The following is a 27,007-nucleotide window of genomic DNA, read 5'->3' as shown; positions in this document are numbered from 1 at the left end:
GTGGTTTTCCCTACTTTATTCAATTTAAGTCTGAATTTTGCAATAAGGAATTAATGGTCTGAGGCACAGTTAGCTCCCAGTCTTGTTTTTGCTCACTTCATAGAGCTTGTCCATCTTCAGCTGCAAAGAATATAATCAATCTGACTTCCTTATTAACCATCTGGTGATGTCCATGTGTGGCTTCATCTCTTATGTTGTGGGAAGAGGGTGTTTGCTATGACCAGTGTGTTCTCTTGGCAAAACACTGTTAGCACTTGCCCTGCTTCATTTTGTACTTCAAAGCCAAACTTGCCTGTTACTCCAAGTATCTCCTGACTTTGTACTCTTGCATTTCAGTGACCTATGATGAAAAAGACGTCTCTTTTTGGTGTTAGTTCTAGAAGGTCTTATAGGTCTTCATAAAACCATTCAACACCAGCATCTTCAGCATTAATGGTTGGACATAGACTTGGGTTACTGTGATATTGAATGGTTTGACTTGGAAACAAACAGAGATCATTCTTTTGTTTGTGAGACTGCACCCAAGTACTGCATTTTCGACTCTTTTGTTCACCATGAGGGCTACTCCATTTCTTCTAAGGGATTCTTTTTCACAGTAGTAGATATAATGGTCATCCTAACTAAATTCGCCCATTCTGGGCCATTTTAGTTCACTGATTCCTAAAAGGTCAATGTTCACTCTTGCCATCTCCTATTTGATCACTTCCAATTTACTTTGATTCATGGATCTAACATTCCAGATTCCTATGCAGTATTGTTCTTTATAGCATCAGGCTTTACTTCCATCACCTGTCCCATACACATATGGGTGTCGTTTTTGCTTTGGCTCAGCCTCTTCATTGTTTCTGGAGCTATTTCTCTAATCCTCTCCAGTAGCATATTGGGCACCTACCGATCTGGGTAATTGATCGTTCAGTGTCGTATCGTTTCACCTTTTCATACTGTTCATGGGGTTCTCAAGGCAAGAATACTGAAGTGGTTTGCCATTCCCTTCTCCAGCGGACCATGTTTTGTCAGAACTCTCTACCATGACCCGTCTGTCTTGGATGGCTCTACATGGCATGGCTCAAACTTTCATTGAGTTAGACAAGGCTGTGATCCAAGTGATCAGTTTGGTTAGTTTTTTGTAATTGTGTTTTCCACTCTGCATGGGAAGAAAGGTTTAGGAAAGCTTTTAGAAAAGGCATTAAACACTTATTCCCCATCCCGAATAAGTGTGGGAATAAGTGTAAATCTATGGCTGATTCATATCAATGTATGACAAAACCCACTGAAATGTTGTGAAGTAATTAGCCTCCAACTAATAAAAAAATTTTAAAAAAATAAAATAAAATAAAAAAAAGAAAAGGCATTAAACAAATACTTCTGCAAATTCTAAAATCATTGTGAGAGTAAAGAGAAACAGCCCCCATGGGCTTTAACAAATAGCATTAGTGGTTTGGGGACGGAAGAGGACCACGGCTTCCTTTGTCACATGTATAGACCACAACTGGTGGGCATGTTGCTGTATTAGCTGTGTACTTGGTTTTCCATGGATAAGCCCTTACTTATGGGTAATAAAGATATTTTTGGAAGAATATCCCAAGCTTCTTCAATGAGTGAACTCAACTACTATTTAGAACACTATCTTATTCATGGAAACATTGAAATTTAATGGGTGAGATAACTGCTTTGCTTGTTTTTGCTCTTATTTTAGATTGTTGTAAGGAATAACTCAGAAGATTATTTTAAAAACACATCTTACAAGAAAATTTGTGTAAGAGAACATGTTAGAAAATGTTTAGTTATTAATGAATAAGAGTTACTTTGTTATCTTCAGAGTGGCACCATCACAGATCCAGACATTGTATTTTTCAATGAAATTACCATGGAAGAAACAAATAATATATTTAGAAGAGGAACTTTAAAAATGTGTTATTATAGCTATTATCTTTCTAGCACTCATTTATTGAATATTGAGTACCTACATGTGCATACAAGAGTGTTAACTAGTTTTGTGAAAACTACAAAGGAATCTGAAGACATTTCACCCTTCTAGAAATAAACTGTCTTCTTGCAGCGATTTGGATTTTAAGAAATACTTAGCAATTTTCAAACTTGTTTTTCCTCCCCCACATCTCCATTTGAACTTCATAACAGCAGCAGCAGGAGAACTGGCTTGGTAGATATAATAGTTATACAATCAGAGAATTCTAGGTTCAAAAATGTTGTAAAGGTCATTTAATCCAAACCTTTTATTATATTTTTATCATACAATTTTTTTTCATTTCAAAATTGCACCAGACTACAAAATGATGCATAAATGAAATTCATATATACCTTTTGTCTAGCTTCCACAAATATTATATTACCACCATGCAATTTCGAAACTGGGAAATGAAGTGTGATATGATACTGTCAACTGATTTATAGACCTTATTTAAATTTTGCCAATTGATCCACTAATGCTCTTTTCCTGTTCTAGGATCCAATCCAAGATCACATGTTTTGTCTCCTTGTCTCTTGCATCTTCTTAAATTGGAGGCAATTCTTCAGTTTCTTTGCCTTTTGTGATACTAGTATTTTTTTTAACTGTACCTGTTTCTTATTTTGTAGAGTGTTCCTCATTTGCCACCCATTCATTTTCAAGTTTCAGCAACCAAGCATGGCTCTTCCTGAGATCTCAAAGAAGTTAGTGGCAGAGCACAAATAAAAGACTGCTAACTGTATGGAGAATTCATCCCAAGCTTTGAGAAAGCATTTGCCTCCTAGAAGAGTGATGGCTGATACAAGTAAACTGGTGGATTTATGCAACAGTTACACAACAGATGCATATAATCTATATCTCTAATAGATTACTGGTTTCCTATGGAGTCTTGGGTTTGGGGCTAACCCCCTGGGACTACAATAGTATGCAGAAATAAAAATGGTCCCAAGCCCACAGTTTGGGCTCCTTTTTGAGTTCCCCCCCCCAGGGCTTTGTAGTGTTTTGGAGGACACGGAAGTGTATGCCTATATAAACACATAAAACATGGTTAGTAGCAAAGTACTCTTTCACATATGACTATGCAAAAAGACTGGTTTTAGACAGCGTGAGTGGTATAGAAGGTGAGGGAAAGGGAGCAAAGCATGGCAACTTATGCAGAAACCCCTAAATACACATAGTATCGCTATCATTGGAGAGACAGAGGGACAGATAGGTAGGTAAGTAGGTAGATTGGTAGGCAGGAAGAACTAATGTATCTGTATTTACAGGTATATCTGAGGCTTCCCTGGTAGTTCAGCTGGTAAAGAATCCTCCTGCAATGCAGGAAACTCCGGTTCCATTCCTGGGTCGGGAAGTTCCCAGGAGCAGGTATATATATATATCTCGGGCTTCCCAGGTGGTGCTAGTGGTAAAAAATCCGCCTGCCAATGCAGGGCAGGTAAGTGATAGGAGTTCAACCCTTGGGTTGGCAGGATCCCCTAGAAGAGGGCATGGCCACCCACTCCACTATCCATGCCTAGCAAATCCCATGGACAGATGACCCTGGCAGGCAATGGTCCATAGGGTCGCAGAGCTGGACACGGCTGAAGCGACTTAGCTCTCATGCACTAATAGGCATATCTAAGACAGATCAATCTATTGAGCTATCACACACACACAACCCACCCCTGTCCTGTGGTACCCTTCTGGCATCTCTCCCAGACCAAGACACATTGCCTGTGCTGCGGTTTAGATCAAATGCCCCTTTACAGAGTCAAAGAAACAGCGAGCGGAGGGTGCGGAGAGCGGCTGGGAGTGCCAGCACTCGCAGCTGATGCGCTCTCGGTGCGCGGGCCCCGCCCTTGCTGGCCCCACGCGAGGGCTCCGCGGGCGGTTGCGCCCTGGTGGTATCGCGAGACTCCAGCCCGCGTGGCGGCGCTTCGCTCCTCGCCCGCCGCCACCTACCCGCGACGCCTCGGCCCGCCCCCACAGCGGCCCAACTTGTCTGGAGTTGAGGTCCTGAGCGCCTGGCCCCTGCAACCGGCCAACGGAGAGACCCGCGCCGCCGCCTCGCCTCCGGGATCCCCCACTCCGCTCCTATCCGCTCCCGCGACGCGAAAAGTTGGCGAGGAGGCGGCTCCTCATCCCAGTTAAGCGCGCTCCTAGCCGGTGCGGGGTTCTCGGTCATATGCGACGCGGGCGCCTGAGGCGGCGGCTCTGCTGGGTCCTGTGGTACCAGAGTTCCTTCCCCGGGGTCCTCTCACCGGTCGCTGCGAGTACGGGCTCCTGGCCCCGCCTCCCCGTCCCGGAGCGGGGCAAGGGGAGCAGGAGCAGATGGAGCAGGGGTACAAGACCCGGGGACTTTGGGCGGCGGGAGCGGAGACTCTAGAGCGAGCGTGAGAAGAAGCCACAGGCTGCCCGGATGGAGGAGCGAGGCTGACAGCGCGGTGGCGGCGCCAGGGACCCCGCTGCAGAGAGGCAGCTCCGCTGTCCAGGCCGCCAGCCGGGTGAGTCAAGTGTTGGGGGGCGGGTCACAGAGTGAAGGGTGCGGGGAGGTGGGCGTTAAAGCCGGCTGCAGGGGCGGGCGGAGAAGCCCGTAGGAGCCTTCTGATCTGGAAAGTGTGCAACATAGAGCCTCTGCCCCCCTTCCAGAGGAGGTGCATCCCTCCCTCAGGGACTTCCATCTCTTTCTCCAGGCACCCGCCCTGAGGGGAAATGCCAAGTTAGCGTGTGAATCCTACTTCTTGTCACAGTGGTCAGTGGAGTTTAAGACCAGGCAAAGAGTGGGATATTGGGGGTCATAGGGTTAACTTTTAGGGTAGTCTGATGTTTCCCTGAAGTGATTTCCCTTTTACTTGCTCCAAGCTTACTGATGTCTCTAGTTAAGTTTAAAGTGGATGAGAACTGCTATGGATGCAAGTTACAGAGAGCCTGTATTACGTTCTAAAGGCCCTGTGTGTGTGTGTGTGTGTGTGTGTGTGTGTGTGTGTGTGTGTGTGTGTGTGTGTGTGTGTGCATGTGTAGAGCTGGAGCTTCGCAATTTGTGAGTTATTGTTTGTTGTCCAGTGTGATCTAGTCCTGGAAACATCAACACCCTCTCTGATAACAACCCTTGATCTCCCCCATTGCCTGACCTGCCATAGTGAAGAGCACGCTCTGGGAAGTACTGCCCTTTCCTTATAAGGTGAAAGAGATTGATAGATTGTAGGAGACTGGTACTTAGGGGCAGAGGGTGTGTGGTGGGCTCTGCTGGACACAATGAGGTCATTCAGCGTGAAAGTTAGTGATTTGGGGCCATGCCAGGAGAGGTTTTAGAGCTGCAGTAATAAATCTGCAGCTCTTCAATCTGTCTTCAATCTCTTCAATTTAACAGTGAACTGGGAAATTCTTGTTGGCAGAAATAGTAAAACAACAGCTTTTCTGGTAATGATTAGAGACCATTTAAAAAGTGTGTGAAAGTTCACTAGGCCACCGGAAAGAAATTTGAAAAATTACAACCAAGGATAGACAAAAAGTAAATGCATACATAGTTAAGAGGGGATTCAAGCAAGAGTTTGAGAGTTTGCTCTGAAATATACACAGATTATCCAGCCCAGTTACTTCTACCATGTCTCCATATGTGATAGAATTTCCAGAAACCTCCCCAGAGACATGGCATAGACTTATACTCATTGTTAGCTTTGAAATAAGTTTGAACATTTTAAAATAAATACCTGCTCTTTAGGAATTATGTTGGTACATAGGTATAGATAGTATTGATGCAAATCATGATATCAGCACTCAGTATTCACAGCACCATCCCAAGTGCGTTTACCTGCCTAATGTCTAGCATTAAGGACACAGCTTCTGGTTTGTAGGTTGCTCATGTATAAGTTTGCCAAAATAATTGCAACAGCGATTCTCTTCATCAGTCGCCTGGAGATCTTTGCCCTCAAACCCTTCTTTAATAATCACAGCTTTAACATCATTATCATTAAAATTATTCATCCCATTTAAATTTGAATTTTTAAAACTTCTGCACTTCTTCAATTAGTTGATTCAGAATAAAAGAGTAAAAAACATATCTCTGAGAAATCAGATGCTTGTTCATTTAAGAAATGACTGAAATATATTGTCAGGTTGTGTGTGTGTGTGTGTCTGTTGCATGCGTGCCTATATGTTTATGCTTACTAGCTATATAATGACATTGTGGGTGAAATCATGGATGGGTGACATATAGATAGTCCACTAAGGCTACTTATTGTAGTAAGTAATAGGGGTGGTGATTATTAATGTTGGAGCACCCATAATTTTCTAATTAGTGAGCTTTCTCTCTTGTCTGAAGTCTTCATTTTCTTAACGCCAACTCCTTACACACATACCTCCCCACACATATACACACACACACCCCTTTTTTAGTATGTATGTATATGTCCTCAATAACAGAGCTAATCAGTTTCATCTAGCCAAATTTATCTGAGCATTATGGAGACAGTAACATTTAATGTTATTATTTTTGTAAATTGGAATATGGGAAATCAAAGGAAACTTCTTGGATGAAGGTGACTTGACATGAAAAGCAAGAATGGAGATTTGAGTTCTGGTTCTGTTTATCACACATGTTTGGCAACTCTGAATAATAATTTGTTGAGTTTGAATTTCTTCATCTGTAAAGTGAGGTCAGTGCCAATCAGGATTAGTTGACAGAATCTTGTATCTTGATACAGGTGAAAAGGGCATTGTTACTGTAAAATCATATACACATGTGTGTCACTGCCATTCCTAACACTTTGTTCTTTCATATCATTTAAAGGAACAGTTCATCAACCCTAAATAGGAAGAGAAAGTCAAATTCAAAATTTGTCACTTACACTTCCTCCCCCAGAAAGAGGTGGGATGCAGGCACCACACATCTTTTGGACCTGGCTGATCTTTAACTAAATGCCAAGGCTAAGATAGACTAACAATTATAATAACACCTGAATTAAAAGATATTAATTTATGGTAATTATGGACTGCCCATTATAACTTGGCTAGAATTCTGAGTGACTTCTTCGCCTCCCTCCTTATTCTTCCCATCTCCTTCCTGTGCTTTTTGCTGATGCTCTTGGGGCAGCCTTTGGTAGATGTAGTTTTTGCTGTGCACTCAGTGAGACTTTTCCCTATTCTTTGAGTGTAATTTATGTGTGTTCAGAGTAATTCCCCAAATTTGAGAGTCATTCTTTAAATCCAGGCACTGATATTAACATCTTGTCATACAGGACAGCCTTTCTTGATGGAAGTCTTTGCATGATCTGAACCAAATGAAGGAATCCTGTGACTTCAAGAATGCTAAGTGCAAATAGTTTATCAGGAGCAAGAACATGTTGCTTCTTTGCAACTTATTTTGTACATGATCTGATTTTTATGATGAAATCTGCTGCCTTGTGGTGTGTGTGTGTGTATGTTTTTTCTTCCACTTAGTTCCAAAAAGCTAACCAGCATTAGCTGATTAATCCTTGTGAAATTCTTATTAGGTAGTAGTAAGCATTAATATCTCTTTCTCACATGTTATGCCGAATATGATTCAAATACTTTGGTTTCTCATCCTCCTGTCTCTTTCTTAATATCAGTGTCTCTCAAAAACAGTCATCTGCAATATGCTATTTAAATTATATTATTACGATGGTGTTAATGCTACTTGTATCAAATGCTGCATGACTGTCTGACTGTTTGACATCCCTGTCTTTTTCCTCAGATATTTTTAGACCTGAGATGTATCCACACAACCTTGGTAATTAAGCTGGGTCATTTTTCTTTGGGGTTTTTTCTTTGGTAAAATGCCTTATTGTCATCATTAGTTTTCATACTAGTTTTGTAGGAGTCAAATTCTCACTCCCATTGCACAAATCAGCAAACAGGTTCAGAAAGGATAAGTGACTTGGCTAAGGTGTTATGGGGGTGTAGAACAGAACATACCTGTTTGAATCTGATTCCAAAATCTATTCCTGTCTTACAAATTTTAACTTACAGTAAAACTTGGAAATCAGAACCTTTTAAGATTATAAAATTATTCATCTTGAGTTGATTTCAGAGAAGGATGAGAAGCGGTAAATCCTGATTATGGGAGCTCTCTATCTTTGAGAAAAAGGAATGTTGTTAACATGTGCTGGTACATTTCATTCTTTAGCTCCAATAGAGACTGCATTGTTTCCCAACTTTCATCTTCATCTTTAGAGGATCTTAAAATGAACATTTGGATGATTTATTGAGCATAAGGTCATTGGCAAATTTTGGTATCTGGTCTTGTTTAATACATTTTTGAGTTAACAGGATGTAGTTTTATTTTACATTGACTTTGAAAACTGGGTTTGGTGATCATTTCTGTAAGATGTTTTCACTTGACCTTTTTAATTTTAATAGAGGTGATTATCTTTAGCAAACTTATATTTTTACTTTTCCCATCAGGTCCTGATGAAGAATGCAAATATAATGTGGTCTGGAAGGCAAGATGCTACTGAATAAAACAAAGCATATGTGGAGGTAGATGGACTTTGGTTTTAATCTCAGATCTTCTTACTAGCTATCTTTAAAGTAGGGAGATTGTCTGCTTTATGCTTTTTGAGGATACATTGTTGATTGTTTCTCTTACATTTCACTCAGGTCTGACACAATGTTTTAGTATCTTCAACTTGAGAGTGTTGAACATTTTGTATTTGTGAGTCAAGCTCTGGGGAAATAAAGATGGCTTATTGATCTATGCCCTTGACTTGAGAGTGAGCAAATCTTATATTTTACATGATTAGGTGTGTCTCTGCTGTTTTTATACATATGTGTTTATAAAAATTCAACAGATTTGAATGCCACTATTTAAATTGGGTACTGGTATTTGAAGTAAGATATAAAGGTGTAGTAGTTTGTTTTACATTATCTTTGTGTTGGTAAATGTGAAATCTGTAGCTACAAAACACATAATTTAAGAGTATAAATTAAAATGCCTTTTTGAAATTTGCTAGTACCATCTAGATTAAATTTTGTCAATTTAATTAAACTAAATATTGACCTGGGAATGATTCACATTTTTAGAGTTATGAGTACAATAGAACTGGGTACAAAATACATGTCTTTATCTATGGTGTTAATAATTGCTAACATTCAAGGAGCAAAATCTGTGTGCCAGGGACAAGCTAACAACCTTATATACATTATCTTATCAACTTTTAATTCTACAGATATTTGCTGAGCACCTAGTATGTTCCAGACACTGACTAGGAGGTGTATGTGAACTGGTACCAAAAGTTATGAACATGTGTATAAGGCAGTAGAAGATGCCTGTCATCTGAGGACAGAACTGCTCAAGAAGTAAATGTGAGGTGGAGCCCTCTGGCTGGGGTGAACATGAGGGCTGGGGCAAGGGTGGTGCTTGCACTGGGCCGTGAATAGTACTGAGAACTTTAAAAGGGGAGTTTTGAGATGACAATCCATAGTGGTAGGCAAAAGAACTGCAAGAGCTAATGTGGAGAGAAAAGAGATTAAAATTTAATCTGTGACATCACTTTTGAATTATTATAGATATGATAAGTGAAGTGAAAGTCGCTCAGTTGTATCTGACTCTTTGCGACCCCATGGATTGTATAGTCCATGGAATTCTCCAGGCCAGAATACTGGAGTGGGTAGCCTTTCCCTTCTCCAGGGAATCTTCCCAACCCAGGGATCCGACCCAGGTCTCCCACATTGCAGGCGGATTCTTTACCAGCTGAGCCACAAGGGAAACCAAAGAATACTGGGGTGAATAGCCTATCCCTTCTCCAGCAGGTCTTCCTGACCCAGGAATCAAACTGGGGTCTCCTGCATTGCAGGTAGATTCTTTACCAACTGAGCTATCAGAGAAGCCCTAATTATAGATATAAGGCTTGCCAAATGAGAAACTAAAAAATCTATGCCAAGAAAAGGAAAAATATGCCATCCCTTAGAAATTTGATTGCCCTTTATTTGCACATTTAAATCTCACCTTGGATGTCGTTGCTTTTTTTTATCATGACATTTCTCAAGTGCAGTTTTCAAAAAATAAAAGACTGTCATTTATTTAGTAAACTGTATCAGAGACATCCTCAGCCAAGCTGCCCAAAGTGCCACTTTATGTTTTTACATTTATATACAGATGTGACCTACCTTTATGTGAATCTTAATTATTTTCCTTCACCTCTAGAAAGTATGCAGACTGCATCTTTGTTTCCACCAGGGAAATTTGTCAAACAGTGTCTGCACAGTAGCCAACGATGATGGCCTAAATGAAGCTTGGCCAATGTGAGGAGGACCCAGACTCCTCAGAATGTAATGGTTACTGTAGAGGGCAGGCTTGAGTCTGCAGGTCAGATTGAGGCAATAGTTAAAAGCTTGACAAGAAACAAAAGTGAAATCCTACCATGTAAGGTGTATACTGAAAGAATAGAGCTTATTCTAAAATGTAGGTAGGAATAAAAGGACCTAAATGCTCTGGTGTGAACTTTTAAATGTGCTTAAATGGGCTCGTGTCTCTCTCTCTGCTGAGATCTGCTGAATGTTTTTATAGTACTACCTTGGATCAGTAATGTACCTTTGCACTGTTCAAAATGACTCACTTTTGAAGAATTTTGTCCCATCACTTCAGTTTTGTTCTCATCATAGTCCTGAGAGATCAGAAGGATAGATATCTTTATATCTACATTTTGTGGGAGATGAAATAGGAACTTTGCCCTGTGATTTACACTTCAGTTACTGGAGGAAGAGGGGCTAAAATTTTGGACCCAGCATTCCACTGATCCCTCGACTTGCTCAGGCTTTTTTTTTGCCACAGATTGGAGAGAGAACTTTTGTTTTGACTGTAGCCTGCACTGTCTGTCAGGGACCTCAGTGGTTGGAGAGAAGCATGGAGATTGGGCACCGAGCTCCTGGGTTTGAGAAGAACCTATACAAATTACACATGTTGGGCTTTAGATCAGTTTTCCTGGTCTGGGTTGATTTGTGGGTCATTATAAGCCCTTAAAAAGTGTCCATGCCCATCATTGACAAGATGTATTCCAAGTGAGGTGCCATTGCCTGTTGATATAAGTGTTCCCACCATTGTAAATGAGTCATCGATCCCTTCTTTTGCCCTTGTGACTAATCAAGGCTGGGGTTTGGGGACAAGGCAGAGAGGTTTTTCAGAACAGTATGCTATCACATGATAACAGAAGCTGAATTTTAGCAACAGTGATATAAATCGCCACACCTTTTGAGCAATTCTCTGTAATAACATTGCAGAATATCACTGTGTTATTTAATTGAAACCTCACAACAATCCTGTGAAGTTGGTGTTGTCTTTGTTCTAACCCTGTGAAAACTGAGGCTCAGAGGAGTTAAGAAACCTGCAGTAAGTTACTTACAGAGTGACAGATCAGGGATTTAAGTTTTGTTCTGACTTTGACTCTAAAGCTCTTTCTGCTGGATCACACCACCCCATAGATGGGTTTATTTGGGGGTTGCTTAGAGAATTTATAAGTCAGTTTAGAGTGATGATAGGGAGACCCTTTGGCATGAGGGGAAAAATCTTAAGTGTGCTCCTTTCCAAGTCACCATGTTCTCAGATTGCTGACCTGTTTTATTCCTTTCATGACCTCCATTTATCCCTGCGAATAATTCATGTAACATCACTAATGTGTTTTGTCTCTAGCTTGTTACCCAGGAAGATGTACAGAAGCTGTCATTTGCTTTCTCCTTGCTGGCTGCTGATCCTAAAGAAGTAGTACAGACACCATGGACACTCACCTTAAGATACTGCTACTGAGTTAAGTTATCAGGTAATTGGTGTATCATACTTTGCCCAGAGTCAAAGGTTTGAGGGTTCTGGTCACCTTCCCTAACTCAGATGACAGAGGATATGGGAATCCAAACTCATGGTCCATCTAATCCAGGGTTTGCCTGTTTAGATAAAGTAAAACATCTTTCTCTGGTTTAGTTCTTTACTTTCCACCACTTTCAGTTAGAATTATGAAAAGGGCATTTGTCACCCTGGCTTAGAAATGCTGTCTCTAATTTCCACCTGACCTGTCCTGAATTTTGCCCAGTGGTTGGAGGGATTTTGAACTGGACAGCCATGGGCTTTCTCACTGACAACAAAACTACCTTCAGGTATGATCCTCAGTTCAACTCAGTTCCGTTCAGTCACTCAGCTGTGTCCGACTCTTTGCGACCCCATGAATCACAGCACGCCAGGCCACCCTGTCCAGCACCAGCTCCCGGAGTTTACTCAAACTCATGTCCATCGAGTTGGTGATGCCATCCAGCCATCTCATCCTCTGTCGTCCCCTTCTCCTCCTGCCCCCAAACCCTCCCAGCATCAGGGTCTTTTCCAATAAGTCAGTTCTTCACATCAGGTGGTACTGGAGTTTGAGCTTTAGCATCAGTCCTTCCAACAAACACCCAGGACTGATCTCCTTTAGGATGGACTGGTTGGATCTCCTTGCAGTTCAAGGGACTCTCAAGAGTCTTCCCCAACACCGCAGTTCAAAAGCATCAATTTTTTGGTGCTCAGCTTTCTCCACAGGCCCCCGCATTTAAGGGACCATCCTTTACCCTTTGAATTTGTCTTTGTAACATTCTTGGTAAACAGTTGACCATATATGCGTGCATGCGTGTGTGCTATGTCACTTCAGTCATGTCTGACTCTTTGTGACCCTATAGACTGTAGCCCACCAGGCTCTTCTGTCCATGGGGAATCTCCAGGCTAGAATACTGGACTGAGTTGCCATGCCCATATTTTCCCGACCCAGGGATTGAACCTGAGTCTCTAATGTCTCCTGCATTGGCAGACAGGTTCCTTACCACTGGCACCATCTGGGAAACCCTGACCATATATATGTAGGTATATTTATAAATTTCCTATATTTTCAAAATTATTTATATTGTTTTTCTTAGGGAGAAGCACATCATCTTGCGTATTACTGCTTTATAGTTAAATCTTACTTTCATAAAATAAACTTATACTTTCATATAATTTTTATTGGGAAAAAACCCCATTCATTCATTTTTACATATCATCTGTTTTTGTGATCTGTGATACAACAGCAGAGTTAAGTAGTCGTAACAGAGACCATATGTCCTGAAGCACCTAAAATATTTTCTGTCTGGACCCTTACAAGAACAGTTTGCTGCCCACTGGTCTAGATCATGTGAGGGAATTTTTAACCATTCCTTTTATTTTTGTCTGTACTATTTTGAATTTTTGCCATGTGTAAGTATTGCTTTTGTAGTAAAGCTATTAGAACATCTTAAGTGATTGTGCTACATGCTAAGATGTAGCCTTTTCCCTTGAGGTTGCACATACTAGTAGGAATAGATATTTGCACAAACAGAAAAATCACTATTTAGAATTTTAAATGCATAATAAATATAATAAGAATTTTTAAAAGTTCTATGAGGATACGAATGGGTGGATAGTCAACTCATCCTCCTGGCAGAGGGAAAAAGTGATTTTACAAGTAATTGAGGAGCTGGCCTTTATTTATATAGGATTAGGAATTTGCCAAGCCAGGGATGTTTGGGAGGAGGAGAGACAATCTGTACTCCTTTTCCCTTCTTTCTTAAGAGAATTAGGTCCACCTTCATGTTTCTTAGTACATGTAACAATATGTGATGTCATTCTTCCTTTCTAGTCTCCTCCATCTCCATGCCATTTGGAACTCTGACTAACAGTCTTTAAATATAATGTTTGGTTTCCGTTTTCCTTTTATGCATCTTGTCTCAGACATGTCAGAGACATGATGACTAAACCAAGGAATCTGAGCTCCCAAAAGATTAAGACTTGCCTTAAATGTTAAACATTGCTCTTATCTCTTCAGAGTAGAATTCCACTAGCATAGTTGTGACAGTTTCCCCTTCATATTTGTTGTGTTGCTTCTTCTGTACCGGATAGAAATGGGTGATGCTGTCATTTTCTTGGGAATGTGGCCTGAATCAGTGTGGTTGTCGAGGTGATTATGACAAGTCAGTAGTCATTTTCTGTTAGTGCAATATTGTTTCTCTAGGTAATGTGATATTTGAGAGAGGGAATGATAACACCATATCCACGGTTAACTTAATATATACATGCAAATGTGAGGGATTGGGTACCTAAATTAGTTTAATGCATAGCTCATGATTTTTATCTTAACAGCTTTCTCAGAGCTGCTCTGGAAGAATAAAGTTAACTCATGTTAGACTTTAATTTTTTTTTTCCCAAAGACTCCTGTCCATTTATTCTTCCTACTATGGATATTTTAATTTTTTTAAGGTAACTGTACATTAAAAGGGCTTCCTTGTAGCTCAGCTGGTAAAGAATCTGCCTGCAATGTGGGAGACCTGTGTTCGATCCCTGGGGTGGGAAGATGCCCTGGAGAAAGGAATGGCTACCCACTCCATTATTCTTGCCTGGAGAATTCCATGGACAGAGGAGCCTGGCAGGCCACAGTCCATGGGGGTTACAAAGAGTCAGACATGACTGAGCGACTTTCATTTTCACCAGACATTAAAAAGTGCCAAATTATCACTGCACTGCTTGTAGGATTTTCACAAATGAACACACACCCCCCACATATGAGTGTAGCCAGCACTCCTGTTGTTACAGCGCTCCAGAGGCCCCACCCCACTGATACCTGTCCTGGTCAGATTCCTCCCCTAGGGTAACCTGTGATGTGACTTCAAATAGCATAGGTTGGTTTCAATTGGTTTTATACTTCATAATGTTTATATAAATGGAATCCAGTTCTGTGTCCTTTTTATATCTGGCTATTTAGTTCAGTGTTATGTTTTTTAATTTCTTATAAATTCTATTTATATGTGAATTATTTGAGCCATATAATTTGAGATTTATTCTCATATGTGTCTTTTGGTGAACATACAGACATGTCTCCAGTTCTCAGGATAGTTGTGTTCAGCTTTGGTAGATATGCTACATATTTTTCCAAAGTCATTATCTCAGTTTATACTCTCATCAGCAGTGAATGAGTAATTTGATTACTGCACATATATTACCACTTGATATTTTCTACCTTATTCATGTTATCTATCCTTTAATTATGAAATATTGTCATGTACTAGTTTTGATAAGTATTTCCCAGTTTACTACTAGAATCCATTATTCATTTAGCTATTTTCTTTGAATTAAGTGTTAGTTTTTGAAGTATAGTTGACATACAATATTATGTTACTTTCAGGGGTACTACAGAGTGATTTGACATTTACATACATTATAAAATGATCACCATGACAAGTCTAGTAACCATGTGTCCTCATACAAAGTTATTATAGTGTTATTGATGATATTTCTGATGCTGTGTGTTAATTATATCACTGTAGCTTATTTATTTCATAGCTTGAGGTTTGTACCTCTTAATCCCTTCCTTTGTTCCTCCCTACCTCCAACCCCCTCCCCTCTGGTAACACTATTTGTTCTCTGTAGCTTAGTTTGCTTTCATTTTGTTTGTTTGTTTATTCAAATATTTTGACTTTTATTCTGTTATTTTACCTGTCTTTATTTTACTGATATTTGGAAGTTTGGGTGTTTGTTATATTTGTGATATATCTAATTGGGCTTCAACATGTGTCATGTATACATTTATATATATTCCTACTATGTTATTTATATTTTCACTATCTTAGTGCCTTCTTGTATTGTGCAAAAGTTTTTAATTGCAGTCTACTTCTATATAATTGTTACTGTTCAAAACTTCTGAGTTAAGGAAACCAGCCTACATCAGACTCATCAAAACATTTTCCTATTAAATTTTCTTATTAAATATTTATTAGACTGTACCATTCACAGCTTGATTTGTGATCATCTTGATTTTTGTATATGATATGTAATACTGAAGGTGCACGAATACATGATTTTTCACTATGGCTATACAGTTGACACGGGATTATTCATTAGCAAGATTATTCTTTTTCCACTGGTTTGCATAGTGATCTTTGTTACAAATTTGTGGACTGTAAATTTGTCAGGTGTCTTTCTGGACTCTATTCAGATCCATTTGTTAGTTTTCCTTGTATTAATATTATATTAATATATGGTTTCATCATCTTCACATGTTTAGCAATCTTCTGTTGTATGCCATTGTATGCCAGCTAGCATAGAAAAGAATCACAGAGAATACAAATAATACTGTCTTCCAAAAGAGAATTTGTCTTTTTGTCTTTTAGGATCATAGGGTTGGGAGTTGACCACCTCAGTTTACGAGAGACTGATCTAGGTTTTATCTGGATTTCAGCTTTGGCAAAAGTCAGTCTTTTTTGGTTATTCCTTGCTGCCATGATGTGATTCTCTATATTCTATTGAAGTGTTGGTGTTTCTAGTGTCTTAAGCTTAGGAAAAGAGCTAGAAATTCATTTCTCATCATGGATGTTCAACTTAGCTTTGTACTACTCTCTTCCCCCTTTTGGGAGGGTGTGGAAAATTGTGATGGTTTGGTGTCCACTAAACTTCCAACCTCATCACTCAAGCAATGTGAAAAATAACTGCTAGTTTTTCTTTTAGCTAAGGAACTGTAGTTTTCTGCCAACCATCCAGGCTGGTCCTCAGACTCTAGCTTTGCCCAATATTAGGACATTGTGAAATATGATTTAGATTCTCCTTATCAATTCACCCTTCTTTGTAGGACTTTAATCAGTCCCCTATACTGGGTCCTTGCCTCCCCCTCCTCTGGATGGGTCTTGTTTTCTAAGCACCGTGAGATGGCAGGATTGACTCTTTGTGTTCTTGTACATCCTCAGAATTCAGCAAATGTGTTGTGAAGCAAACTGGACATATAAATCTCTTAGAATGAAGGCAAGGAGAACAGTTAGAAGGACAATCTAGGCACGAAGTTATAGTGATCAGAATTAGCATATTACTTATAAAGATGGGTGAGTATAGAAAGATTTGATACAAATTTTAGCCTACACAGCCAGTAACTGTGGGGGATCTAGGAAGGCTGGTGGGAAGAGAGAGAGCCAAAGAAGGCAATGGCCATGTTTCCAGCTACGGTAGTTGGGTGGCTATTGACAGTATGTGTGTGTAGTATTATATATATAGTATATATTGTGTGTGTGTGTGTGTGTGTGTGTGTATATATATATATGTATATATATATATATATATATATATATATATATATATAGTGAGAGTGGACAAATAAGTGGTGCAGGATATGGGGTTGCCAATTAGGGAAAGAAAGTCTGCACTACTCTGATTGTAAATGTGTGTCTGTGTGTGTGTGTATGCATTCACACAGGTGCACACAGGACTTCAGCTTGGCTATACTTGCTTACACGTTGTTCTAACCTCTGTCCTCAGTGTAGGATTTTAGATCAACAGTGGCCATACAGAAGCTTCTTCTATGAAGGAACATCCATTGCTTGGTTAAGCCTTCAATCTTTTGTTGGTTAATCGAGTCCTGTGTGCTGAATGTAAATACTACGTGTTTCCCTAAAAAGTTCATCCAGGCTACAAATACAAATCACATGTGGCTTCCTGCAAGTCCATTCTGAACAAAATTAGGGATCTTTCATAAGCAAAGCTGTTCCCAAGGTTGGTGACCCCACTGAGGTTCACTTTAAGCTCATCATCATCTCATGTAAGCAGAGAGGTGAGATGCCACTTCAGATTCATTGTATCACATGACCACGTCTTGGAAGCCTCCTGAATAAGGTGTATGTTATTAATTCAGAAGGCCAGGGAAAGTATATGAGTCTAAGCTGCTTCAAACCTTAAATGAGTTAAGAGAACTGAGTTGGTGCAACCTAACCAGAGATTATTCAGCAGGCTGTATATCCTCCAAGTTTGCTGCTAATGGAATCATTTTTGTTGCTTACCCACCCTTTCTTGAAATATCCTCATATGACTGAATTCTCATAAAGGCTGTAAGATGCACATGCTAATTCCATGGCAAAGAGGGTTTTTATATAAAATATAAAATTGGGGAGCCATTCAAATCCCTCTGCCCCCTTGCAATAAGTTATAAGTCAGTCCTCTCCACCAACAAGTTTCCTAGGGATATTATGAAGTGAGAGGTGTATTTATAAATTTATAATGAATTGATAAATAAGTGAAGAATTAAGCCTGCTGCTTGATTGTTATTTTCTTCTCTCACATTTTGCTTCCTCAAAGTTGTCCTTCATTTAAGCATGTCAAGAGAGAACCTGAGTTTGGAATGGGGTCTTGATGGAGAGATTGAGAGGATGTAAGAAATTACGTATAAAGAGCATAGAGAATGTGTGGTTGTTCAGGATTTGGCCAATGCATCAGAGCAACAAATTCTAATGTTCCATTCCCTCTAGAAGTTATGAAGTTGGTTAATGGAGTAACCTAATTAAGAAGCTAGCCTAGCTGACTCTGTAGAAAACACAACTTTTGATTGAATTTGGTAGATTTCTTTTAATTGCAATAGTCAACTAAAAGTATTAGGGCTATTTATGTAATGGCAGGGACATTCTTTCATTGATCTCTAGTAACAGAATCTAAGGAGGTATTATTTTCCATTTCCGAATGTATGATGAGGTTGCTTCAAGAGTTGGCACTTCTGTATCCCTCGGGTCTCTTGTCTGGTGAACTCCCTGCCCTTCTAGCATGATTGCTTGTCTTCCTGCTCAAGTTCAGTTCTGGAAACACTGCTGTTTCACAGTCTCTTGGTGTTATAGATCCTCATGTTTCTGACTTCAGAGCTTCACTGAAAGCATCTCTGTAAAATTGCTAATTCATAAGGGCCAGCAGAGTTCATTCCTACCATATTGGCTGCTTAGTGATACATAGCCATTCTCTGTAGAGATGTAGATATATTTCTTTCTGTATCCCCAAAGACTAATTTTGATTTTAAAATGAATCTGTCTTTTCTTTTTGGGAAGATTTGCCTTTACCTGTTTTAACCTGATCTCGTGGTTTTGGGTTCCTCATTGTGAGAAGGTAACATATAGACCAAACCTTAGAGATGTCAACTCTCTTCCTTGAGAAGGGCATTACTTTGGTTGAAAGTGATCGCAGTTATCAGTAAAATTATATGAGGGAGAATAAAGCACCTCATTATAGTAAAGTCAGGATTACCCTGTTTATGAGCTCAATTTAATTAATTATTAAAGGCTAAGACATTTAGAGAAAATTTTTAAAGCATGCTATTAAGGTCAAAGTGGCTGAGATTCAAGTTTAAATGGTTTTAGCTGTTGTGTTGTTTCAAGAACTCTCTTCCATTTGGGAAGTTAATCTGAGATGTAAAGTGGAGAGACGTGGGCTGAGGGTCAGAAGACTTGCTTCACATTCCTTCTTTGCTACGAACTGGCTCTGAGACCTCAAATATGGCACTTATATTCCATTAAAAAGGAGATAAAAATACCATTTCACAAGTCAGCCATGAGAGCATCTGACGGAGTGAGGGTCTGACTCACTGTACATGTCCAGGGAAATTTTGGTTCAACTATATATGTTGATATTTAAGAGGGTTACTCAGGAAATTTCTATGAGCCAGGAAGTTTCATAAGATATTCATGGTCATGCTTTGTGAGCACTAGTCCAGGATATTTTTTTAGGTGAGGAGAAAATCATCAGCCTGATTCAGAAGATTGGAGTTTTAGTTCAGATTTGTCCTGCATTTGTTGTGGAATCTGGGTGCAAGTCTCACAACCTTCCTTAAGCATTCAGTTTCTGCACCTGGTCTATAAGAATAATACGTCAAACAAGTTAGTGCCATTTCTCTGTATATTTCTATATCTGTAAAGTAAGCACAGTGATACCAGCCACTTCAGAAGATCTTTACAAGGCTAACATGATTCAACACGTGGAAATGTTCTAGCAGAGTGCTTCTTTCATGGTATGTACTCAATAAACATTCATTGGAATGATTTTCCCTTCTTCCTAGAACTTACTTGAGTAAAATTGCCAGTCATAGAAATCGGAATGCTGAGTACCATGTTAATGCCTTGACAATTTTATGGAAAGAAGAAATAAAAACCAGTCTAATGCTCCCAGTTTTATTTTACTAGCATTTTCTCTCCTCTCTCTCTGTTTTTTTTTTTTTTCTTGGGATGATGTCTCTTTGTGGCAGAGCAACAACACCAACAACAACTACAATCAGGGGCCAAAGGCCAGAAACCATGGATAAGAAAGACCACTCCTCCTGCCCAGTCCTCTTCTGTGCTGCTGGGTTTTCTCTGACAGGAATGCATGTATTTCTTCAAGAGCCCTGTAACCAAGAGCACAGGAGTTTTCTTGGAACCAGAGGCAGAAGGCTCCTGCTCCCTTGTGGCTCATATTCTCACTCAGCACCCAAGCATGTCTTTATTTGGTGAAGTTCACAGCCTTTCCCTTCCTGCCTCAGCAGCTACTGTCCCAGCCTCAGACCCAGTCACGACAAGTGTGGCTGCTATGTGGATCATGTCTCAGGCAATTCAGAGAGCCTTTCAGAGAATAAAGCTTTGGATTTGACTGTGACTTCTGCTATGACTCTCTCTTTCTCCTAGAAAACTATTGTGTTGGATGAAGCAAGAAGGTGCAAGCTGTAATGCTGTCATGAAGGCCAAAGGTTGAGGAAGAAGTTGCCATTTCTCCTTCCTGTTTACCACTCAAGGATCTATCTCCTGAATCCTTTGTAGAGTTATTGGTATCCTGACTTTATACATATACCCTGGTATTTGTGTACATATACTGCTGCTCACAGCATTGATTTAAAGTTAGTGGTTCTACTACCCTCTAGCTCTATGACTTGGGCATTCAGTTCTCTGAGCCTCAACTTTCTCCTCTTTATGATGGGAGTAGTCATGTCTGTCTGCTTGGCTGGTCAAATAAAATCTCAGCTTCATATATCTGATACCTTAGGGTCCCCTACCTGAGTAGGAAGCTTGTGTGTTACTTAACACAGCTTTTGTGCTGATGATGACCATTCCTTCATCAGCCTCCTGGACAGATGACCCTCTAGTGTCAGACTGAGCTCTGAAGGATTGGGAAGCTGCCCTCCTCAGGAGCTCAGATAGTAAGTTGTTCTTTGTGCTAATCTCAAACCTGAACCCTCCAGTAACTTTTGCCTGCTGGTTTCTGTCATCTCTGGATAACAGGGCATTTAACCTTAAACTCTTCTGTATCCTGAAGACTACTGTAAAAAGTACCATTATTTTTTAAGCTGGCTATCAAGTAATCTTTTCAGCTCCTTTGCCTCCTCTGCTCTTGGAGTTCTGACCTGGATTGACTGCATGGAACAGAACATGGTGCCAGGTGTTCCCGAACATTCTCAAGGGTCCTTGTAGCATCGGTAATAAAACATTCCCTGATGACCCTGGAAGCAAGTCTGATTATTACTAATGGTAACTGTCCCCACCCATAGCGAGTCTGCTCAAATCCTAGAGCCATGATTGGCAAACCATGTTTCTTAACATGCTTTAAATTATTTTTAACATGGAAGTAATTTCCCCCTCTATTGCATTGCCATTTCCTTCTCCAGGGGATCTTCCCTACCCAGGGATCAAACCCAGGTGTCCTGTATTGCATGTGGATTCTTTACTGCTGAGCTACCAGGGAAGCCATGCTTTATTCTAAAAAATAATAAAGATGCATTAAATTTAATAATAGAAAAGACCTAGAAAAAATCTAAAGAATACTATGGAACTTATTTGTTGCCCATTTACTTTTAAAAAAATGAAATATTTTTATACCTTACACCTTAGTCATGTTTCCACATAAGTGATTATATATGTGTAATCGGTGAAATTATGTAATATTGTTACGTGCCTATACATTTTGTTCTTTTATGGATCATTGTATTGTATTTTCCCATGTCATTATCAGTTATTTATAAGTATCATCATAATGGTTGCATCATAATAATGAATATATACTATAATTTACTTAATGAACCCTCTATGGTAATCCCTGATTTGTAGCCAGTTTCCAGGAGCTTCAGAGCTATTCTCTTTGAGAAATGGAATAAGGGAGAAGGCAACACCTCTGGATTTTCACAGGAGGATTTTATTTTCCAAATGCTGGTGTAATCCCGTTGCTCTGCTCTACTTTTCCTGTGGGCAGAATTAACAGGATATGGAGATCAGATCAGGACTTGGAGATCAGTTGGAAAGCTAAAAAAGCAGGTTGATTTGTGCATATGTATTTATGACTGAGCACATTAGTGAATGTGTATCCTCACTTCGCAAATTCAAGTTTAAAATGTTATACTGATGATTTCTGTGATGAACAGAATGTTTGGTTTTGTTTCATTTACTGATACAAATGCCGCCCCAGAAGGGCTTGAACTGCCTCTTTCTGCGATCAAGGATTTTCCCTTGATTAAGGAAATCAAAGAAATCCAAGGATCAGAGAATTACTCTCCTTCATTGTCAGGATTGAATGCATTTAAATCCAGAGCTAGAATCAAAGTATCACAGATTTGTCTTCTATTAACATAATTTGGGACTCTCTTGTTTGTTAGAGCATAGCTCTGGAAGAAGGAAGGCTCTGCTCTCATATAATCACATCAGTCATCTGGGATCATTGTTTAAGGGGCAGTACCCTCACTTCTCTGCAGACTTGCAGAACCAGTCACCAAGATAGGGGTACAGGAGTCTTCTTGTTTACAAACTTCCCAAGTGAATTTTGTCAGGTAAATTTAAGAAATGGACTGTGACCCAGCACAGAAAAAGGTATCTAGGCCATCAGTTTAGCCTGAAAAAGAATTGCCTTGCCTCCACACCTGTATTTCTAACAAGACATAACATCTAAGATATTGAGCTTTACTTTGGATTTCATCTGTGATTATCAAAATCACACGATTAGGAAGAAGTTTCATAAACCTATAGTGAGGGTGGTGAAAGGGGTTTTTTTTTTTTTTTTTTTTCCAATTAAAACATCATTTCTGAAAGAGGCAGCCCACATCTCCCGAAAGGCACTGCCACTAATAGAGAACCAGCCGCATCCCTTCATCTCGTGCCAATCCCACCCTTGTGGAATGGATAAAAACTATGTGTTACCACCTATGGGGACTGGCTGCTTTGATGCAGTAGCATATGGTTGACGGTTGAAACAAAAATAAAACCAAACAGAAACTTCTGGTTATTTAGCCCGGGTAGAATTCTCAAAACTTATTACAAAAGGTTAAGCTGAGACAGCTTCACTCCATCTGTGCCGTTTCTCCAGCCCAGAGAAGCGTTGACCTTATTGGGTCTGGTTGCTAGGATGCTTCCCACATGCTGCTCAGAGCTTTATGATGTCACAGGTTTCTGATTGTGCAACTGAAAAACTGCAAGTTGTGTACCACATGTGCTTATTAGGAAGGGTGAAAAGTCAAATTACCAAGATGATGTCTTGTTGCTAGTAGTAAGGGTGCTAATATCTGGTGGGCAGGTCCTCATAGTGGTGGGCTGCAGTGAACAGGTTTGAAAGTTCTATGTTCTTCCCCTTCCAGTGGCATAATTTCAACAGTCAGGGAAACCAGGTCTTGAAACCTCTAACTTGGGTCCTAACTCAGGAAAGAGAGTTTATAGGAAGCAATAGTGGGCGAGAGATATGGCCAGTCTCTTCTACTTTTCACGTTAAAAAAAGTGTTGAGTATCCTGAGTCTGAGAGTTCTGGGCTACTTGAAAATAATAGCTTCTCATTTCTTTGTTGGGCCACCTGCAAAGAGCATTCATGCTTCCTGTTCCCCAAGTATTGTGAGGCTGTTGGATTTTTTGGGCGGGAGATGTCAGTATCTGGTTCCAGCAGAACAGAAGTCACAGTAAACTGGGAGCATCCCTCCGTTGAACTTTTGCCTCCTACAGAAAGGCAGATGAACTCAAGGCGATTTGTCCATTGTGTATGTTTCCTGAAACATTAAAGAAATGAGAAGGAAGCTTCTTAAGTGTGTACTGAGTTCTCCTGTGGAGGAGGAAAGAGGCGGGAATGGCCCCTATGAGTTATCTCTTAACTATGCTGAATCCATGAAAGCCTTTACAGAGCAGCTGGTCTCTCCCTGGGCTGGGTGCCAGTCCAGCCCAGAGGGTTATAGGTCTCAAAGACCCTTTAGGTAAAGGGTGTATGTAGATGCTGAAAACATTGCAGGCTCATTGCTCTGGAGCAGGGCCTGAGGGAACAGGTACATGTTCTAAGTAGGAGCAGAACCATGGGTACAAGCAATGTGGGCCCAGCTGGCAGACTGAAGGGGCCCACAGAGGAGGACATGAGTCAGAGGGACAAAAATTTCAGAGGCAGAGCAAAGTAGGTAATCCTAAATCTCATTAAAAAGCCAATGACTGTCAGATGTAAAAAAGACAGGTCAAGAGCACGGTGAGGCCCAGAATAAGAGGTCTCTTTCAAAGTGAGTAGCCGCTTGTTTCATTTATCCCAGGAGCTTTTGTTTACTTCATCGAGCTGGGGTACGGTTTGGAGTTTAGGCCACTTTTGGGCCTTATTTGTGGCATTAAATAAAAACATCCATGAGGGATTAAGGAAACACAGCTTGCGGATCCCCTCCTGGAAGCTCTGCAGATGTTGGCAGAGCAGAGACTGCTGTCTCCCTCGAGTCTCTTCATGTTTGTGACCACGGTGTTGCAGTGTCCCTTACATGTAGATGTCTTTCAGAAAAGCTCTGCTCAGTGGATGCTAGACCTGTCCCCCAGCCACTCTAAGAAGTGCTCAAAGGAATGTGAAGAACTACAGCAGCAGGAAGCTCTCAACAAGGACCAGACACACCTCCACAGAGCATTGACATATTTCTACATTTTCAAAAACATGCTTAAAGGAGAAAAAGGTTAACATCTGAGTCCTGACATCCTCTTATTTTCCTTACCTTCCTTACTCCTGAACTTTTTGGAGAGTTTCATACTCTGAAAACGGCACATAATAACAACTAAAATATTTATTTCATATTTTTCTGCAAACTTCTTGCTCCTGTTTTTCTTTTGTGATTGTTTAGCATGTTCCAAGCATAAAATGACTCCATTAACTGTTCAGTCAGGGCTAACATTTCGATGGGTACATCCCCTTGGAAGCCACGTAACTCTGGCCAGTTGTGGTAAAACAGTCAGTGCTCCCATGTAACAGTGACTACTCTTTGATGGTCTAGACTTTATGACACCATTCATCTGATCAATAAACACGATAGAACAGGTATACTCTCTCACAGGTGAATTTCTGCCACAGTGCTGGCTCCACCATTGTCAGATAAACTAGTTTTTATGCAAAGTGTGCATGTTGGAGAATTTGCTATCAATGGGGTCTTTCTGGAGAAGTTTTGCAGACAGAACACATCTCCCCAGCTTATCGTAAGTTCTGGAGAGAACTCCAATATTATTTCCTCAATCTTCCTGGCTAAACTGACCGTAAACTTTGTTTTCATTTCTTATAGCACATTTTTTTTGTTGCTGATTAGAAAGGCAATACATACAAGATATAATAAATATTAAGCAACATAAACTATAAAAATCTAGTGTGGCTATCACCCATTATTCAGCTGACATTTGTGGATAATCACCATTAACTATTATATATTTTTCAGTTATTTTTTGATGCTTTCATGGATATAGAGAATGATTGTATATCTATTTATAAAATAATATTTAAATACACAAACATGCACACAGAGTTCAGTTCATGCAATGCAGATTATACAATTGGCCTCTTTTTCATTGGCGATAGATTTGAGTCATTTTTTCCTTATCAATCCATGCAGATATATATCATTTTTTTAGTAATAGATTTTATGTTTCAGGTTTAGAATCATAGAAAAATTGAGCAGGAAGAACAGAGAATACCCAGAACAGAGAATAACCATTCTACTCATGTGCAAAGCCTTCCCCTCATTCATCATCCCACTACATATTGGTACGTTTGTTACATGAACAAACATTAACACACCATTACCAACCATAGTTTATATTAGGAATTATTTCTTGTGCATTCTGTGGGTTTTGATAAATGTATGATGACATATTCTCACTATTATAGCATTAATAATATAACATTAATATTAATATTCTCATTATTATAGCATTATAAACTATTGTACAGAATAGTTTATGTGCCCTAAAGATCCTTTGTGCTCCACCTCTTCATCCTCTCTTACAATAAACTCCTGACAACCACTGACCTTTTTATTGTCTTCATAATTTTAGTCTTTTCATAATGTCCTATAGTTGGAAACATATAGTACATGGTCTTTCCAGTTGGCATGTATCACTTTGCAATATACATTTATGGCTCCTCCGTGCCTTAATGTGACTTTATAGTTGATTTATTTTTCTATGTTGACTAATATTCCATTGTATGGATGTACCATAATTTTGTCCATTCACCTACTGAAGGATATCTCCCTTGCTTCTGTATTTTGGAATTCATGGGTAAGGCTGCTATAAAAATATGTGTGCAGGTTTTTGTGTGAATCTAATTTTTCAGCTAAGTTGGTTAAATACTAAGGAATGTGAGAGTTGAATTACATAATAAGGATACCTATAGTTTTGTAAAATATGCCAAACTTTCTTTCAAAGTGAATTTAGTCTTTCTTGAATCCTTTCTTTGGTGATGTATTTAAAAAGTTATTTCCAAGCTCAATCATTTAGGTTTTCTCCTGTAGGAATTTTATAGCTTTGTGTTTTACGTTTAGTTCTGCGATTCATTTTGAGTTAATTTTTATGAAAGGTATAAGCTCTGTGTCATGTGGATTTCTAGTTGTTTCAGCCTCACTTGTTGGGAGGCTCCTGTATCCACTGACTTGTCTTTGCTTCTTTATCAAAGATTGGTTGACTCTATGTATATGCATCTAGTTCTGGACTCTGGTTTTTCCCATTGATCTGTTTGTTTAAACTTTTGCCAATACGACACTGCCTTGATTATAGCAACTTTGCAGTAATCTTAAAGTCAAGAAGTATCAGTCCTCTTAACTTTTTCCTTTTCCTTCAATATTATGTCAGCTATTCTGGTCTCTTGCCTCCCCACACAAACTTTAGGATCAATGCACTGATATACACAAAATAACTTACTGGAGTTTTGACTGAAATTATACTGAATCTATAGATTAAATCAGGAAGAACCAGCCTCTTAACGCTATTGAGTCCTTCTATTCATGAATATAGATTATCTCTCTAGTTTTCCTTCGAGTTCTTTCAACATAGTCTTATAATTTTCCC

The 27,007-nt window shown here is 39.6% G+C and overlaps 1 long non-coding RNA gene across 1 annotated transcript; it reads left to right on the top strand.

Moving 5' to 3' along the window:
- Positions 1 to 3,925: 3,925 nt before the first annotated feature.
- On the top strand, positions 3,926 to 23,787 carry LOC122709531. Its single transcript, XR_006345547.1, has 5 exons — positions 3,926 to 4,452; positions 8,372 to 8,446; positions 9,136 to 9,271; positions 11,595 to 11,721; positions 19,969 to 23,787. It is a non-coding gene; the product is annotated as an uncharacterized LOC122709531 (long non-coding RNA).
- Positions 23,788 to 27,007: the final 3,220 nt, after the last annotated feature.

The sequence above is a fragment of the Cervus elaphus genome, chromosome 15, assembly GCF_910594005.1.
Source record: "Cervus elaphus chromosome 15, mCerEla1.1, whole genome shotgun sequence".
Taxonomy (NCBI): domain Eukaryota; kingdom Metazoa; phylum Chordata; class Mammalia; order Artiodactyla; family Cervidae; genus Cervus; species Cervus elaphus.
This window is presented reverse-complemented; position numbering and strand designations above follow the sequence as displayed.